Here is a 4752-nt window from a genome sequence, read left to right on the forward strand (position 1 = left end):
AACCCCCCCCCCCCCCCGCTCCCTTCTAGTTTTCCCCGCGCCCCTGGGCCCGGGGGGTGTTTTCTTTTTTCTCCCCCCCCCCCCCCCCCCCCGCCCCCTCACCGCCCTGTATCTATATCCACAAATCTCCCCCACACCCTCCTCAGTCTCAGGGCAGAGCTCCTAGCAGCTTCTCAAATACCACCATTCTCTCAGCCATCATCAAAGGCATTTTAAAAGCATCAATCGAATTCTGTGATAAGTAAATTATGGAATAAAATAAACCCGACATTGTTTACCCAACGCCCGGCTCTTCTCTGGCATTTGACCGTCGATTGTCCTAGCTTTCGAAGACAATGAACTTGACAGAGAACTTTTATCATTTGAAATACGACATCACATTGCAGAGAGCGCATTTGGAATACTGTTAAGACAAAATACATTCATTTCCTGCCTTGTAAAAGTCATTTGAGCTCAGCAATATTATACATATTTTCCGGGAATTCGTTTAATTAACATCAATGTGGTCACGAAGTGCTTGATACTATTTTGTAAAATCATCATGGAAGTAGGGTGCCCTCCTTCACTTATATATCCGCTCATAATTTAGAACCGAAGAGGGTCGTACAACCTCGGGGAGCTCTTCCCTCATATGATGTTTCTCTGTCATGGTGTGTGTCACTCAGGTGTAGCCACCCAGTTTTTCTGAACTTCAGTTTCCTTATCTGTAAAACAAAGGTAAGACTTACACATCCTGCAGTTATTTTCAAGATCTAAGCAAAAAATACAGTGAAGGCACACCGTAAACTCTAAAGCCCACTTCAAATGTAAATGATTCTCCTTGCCCAAGGTCACACAGGATGTTTACATCAAACTAGATCAGATCTGAAGAGCCTGACTCCAGGTCCCATGCTCTTGACACTACGTTTACAGAGATCCTGAGCCACGAAGAGAGAAGTTCCTTATCACCCACCGCTCCTTCTATCCGTCTGTTTATCCATCATCCAGCCATCCAGCCATCCATTCATTCATTGGTCTGACCCACAAATACTTACTGAATGTTCCTGCTCTCATGGGCCTTACCACGTAAGTAAATCTATCAATCTTGGAGAGTGATACATGAAGATACAATATGGACATATGAAGAAAAATAAATGGGGGTGAAGGAATATGGTGGGGTGCATGTGCAATGTTAAATAGGAGAGCAGAGAAGGCCTCAGTGAGTAAGTAATATTTGGGCAATGACCTGAAGGGGGTGAGGGAGTAAGCCATGCATGTGTCCGCAGGAAGAATGTTCCATGCAGAGAAACAGCATGAGCAAAAGCTGAGAGTGTCCTCTGTGAGATGGAAGGGTAGCTAGCTGGGAGGCCTAAGAGAGCAACTCCATCAGTCTGTCTATGAGATCAGAAACCTCCGATATTTACCCACATTGCTTATTCCGGGTGCCCTGGCAAACAGAGCTTGAGGCAAGGCTGAAATGCTAATGCTTTCATGGGAGGGATAATCCAGGGCAGCCAACGTGAGGACAGAGAAGTGTGAGATTCAAACGTGAGATGATACCCTGTGGCACTGGCTTCCCAACAAACTGCAGGAGAGACACGGTTGGCTCTTTCAGGGGCACCCACTTGGCCCCGTGGCTAAGGGGGAAGGAAGAACCGTGCCTCATTGCAGTCCAGCAGAGGGGACACAAACAGGGAACTTACCTGTTGACTCTGCCACTTCCCATCTCCCCACTGGTCCAAGTTTGTCCCACAGACATTAACCTCCCTGCACTTCTGCACACAAAATCATATGAAATCTGCATTTTATTATATGTAAAAATGAGAGTATTTATCACAAACAAAAACAAAAAACAGAGTCTGTTTCTTCAGCCTAGGTCCACATATGAAGTTGATGTACAGCAGAGCTAGCGAGGAAGAAACTTTTGTTGGTCGAAGCCATCGAGCTTTTAGGGTCAGTTTTTATTGCAGTATAACCTAGCCTCTCTCGACCCATGCAGGGATTCACTACCCCATCAGCATATTCAGGGAGAGAAGTTTTCCAGTAACGAAATCTGTTTGACATTATTAAATCCAGTGGTTCTCCAACCATTTTGACTATTGAATCCGCTTTTCACAGATCACCTTAATATTATGGACGTAGTCCAACAAAACACAATCTGTATTATCCTATTCAAGGAGATTGGGAAGCACACTCTTTTCTAGAATAATTAAAATCTTCCTGGCTCTTAGCAGTTTGGGGTACAAATGATGTCACGTGAACATTTATGCCCAAATTATGGGCTCCTAGTACATCACTAACCTCCCCCCCACCAATCCTTCTAATGTCCCCGGGACTTCACAGGACAAGTGTCTTACAGGTATTCAAGAAAGGCCCACATTCTTTTGAGCCGTCCTTGCTGTCAAGTACCTAGTTCCTGACAGTTGCCAAGTAGGCACCTGTTTCTCTTCTGTGAACTGTCATTCTCCATTAGTGGCCACTCCAGACCCTTCAGTGCAGAGTAGGGGTGGAGGAGCATGACCCCTTCTTGGGCCCACCATGACAGAGAGTCTCTGATGAACGGAGTCCCTTCAGCTTTAGGCCCTGACCACTTTATTTCTAGGTTCTCAGACACTCTTCAGATCAGGCATAGGGCAGATACCAGGGGTTTTTCCTCCTCTTTTTGCCCCCAAATGAAAGGCACTTCAAGTCAACTCAAGTAAGACCAGGATGGCAGGAATCGGTGGGTCTGTTGACACTGACTCCTGGTTTGGGACTCAGCAGGGACACCTTGCTTCATATGAGGACCCTTCATGCCTTCTCTGTAGCTCCTCAGTAAGTCCAGTCTACAGGAATGATGGGAGTTGAAAGCCACAACTCTGTTGTCATAAGGGCACTGAAAGTTGGTGATGGTTCTCATATCCAACTTGAGAGCACCAAACCACTAGGCTGAGGTGGTGAACAATGTTCCTGGGCAATAGCTCAGAAGGGAGCAAGGGCTTTTTATAGTATTTGAGTATCCAGATTCATCTATAGGGAAATCTCTGATCTTCCTCCCACCACAGAAGTCATGTTGGAATTCTCAGCTTCAGTCCCACTAAGGTCCTTGTGGGAAAGAAAGACTTCAGGTGGGTAGTGGTGAGTCTATGGCGGAGAGAGAGGGATATGGACAGGAGAGGTGATGGGGAGGATGAGGGGGGAATAAATCTGATTCTGAAAACAGCTTGAGATTTAAAATGCAACTGGAAATCAGACCTGGAGGCAAATTCACTAAATGACTGATGAGTGAATTCAGTAATTAAATCAATCTAGTTCCTTTTAATATGATTTTCCCCAGAGTATAATCAACGAAACTCTAAAAAACGTGTTTGCCAAAGCTATCTCATATTTGATTATCCCTAAATCTGTGCCGTGCACAGAGGAGAAGAAGGAAGACAGAGGCTTTGACTGCATGGCTTCTATTCGTCCAGTGAGGTGGTCAGATTCACGGCCCAGGACAAGGAGGGAACCATTGGCTTGCCTGATACAGACGTGAATTTTGTGGCTGTTTTGATTCTCTTTTTTTTTTTTAAGATTTTATTTATTTACTTGACAGAGAGAGACAGCGAGAGAGGGAACACAAGCAGGGGGAGTGGGAGAGGGAGAAGCAGGCTTCCCGCCGAGGAGGGAGCCCGACGTGGGGCTCGATCCCAGGACCCTGGGATCACGACCTGAGCCGAAGGCAGACGCTTAACGACTGAGCCACCCAGGCGCCCCACTGATTATCATTTTTGATCCAGTTTCAAAAGTTCTTCCCTATGGAACTTACTTGAAAGAACTTGGCCCAAGACATCTGGAGTGATGAAAGGTTTTTATAGGCGTGCTTCTTAAGCAAACGAAAGTTACTGCTTTGTCTGGCAAAGCATTGCCTTTGTGACAGTGGATGAGGTCTTTCTCTCTCAAAGGCAGAAGTGGGATAAATGGGGCATTGTGGATTGGGCTATTCCTCTCAGATATGTAGGGGTGGCTGCTTGAGTCTGAGGGTGTGCGGGAGTGATGAGAACTCTTAGGGTAAGTCCTTTGCATTGAACCCTTCCCAGAAGGGATTGCCCTTTGGCAGAATGTCACGTGGAGTTGCTTCTCACCCTTGATCTCAATTTCCTCATTGTTGAAGATTTCTACAGAAGAAATCCATCTCCTGCTTTCACTTGCTCTCCACACCCCCTTAAGTGGGTGCTCCAGAAGATGCAGAGGCAAGCCAGCCAAGGACACTTTGTTCTGATGCCTCCTACCAACTGCACCTTCATGCAATACTCATTAGTCACCCTGCCTTTGAACTCCTGTTTGGACACAAGTATGAGCACACTGAACCCGTCTCATATGCCTGAGTGAGTCGATCATTTTCTCTTATTGTTATTAACTCATCAGGTTGGCATTTGTGATAAGAAGTGGAAAAGCATGGAAGACCTAGAGACATCAGAAAGTTACTCTGATTGCTTGGAATGACTGTTTTCTTTAAATATGCATTGTTTATTTGAAAATATTTACCTAAATCTCCTAACTCTAGATACTATTTGACCACACTTGGTGCCCTTTCAAACTGGTAATTGATAAATAGTATCCATACAGGAAAGTTCAAATTCCAGCTTTATTATTTAATAAGTTAGTTACCTTGGGGACCTTACTTTTCTGTGCCATCTGTAAAATGGGGACAATAAATCATCTACCTCATAGGGTTAGGGATTAAACGAGTTAATGCATATAGAATACTATAAATAGTGCCTGGCACATAGAACACACTCTGTAAATGTTAGA

The sequence above is a fragment of the Neomonachus schauinslandi genome, chromosome X (genome assembly GCF_002201575.2).
Source record: "Neomonachus schauinslandi chromosome X, ASM220157v2, whole genome shotgun sequence".
In the NCBI taxonomy this organism is placed as follows: domain Eukaryota; kingdom Metazoa; phylum Chordata; class Mammalia; order Carnivora; family Phocidae; genus Neomonachus; species Neomonachus schauinslandi.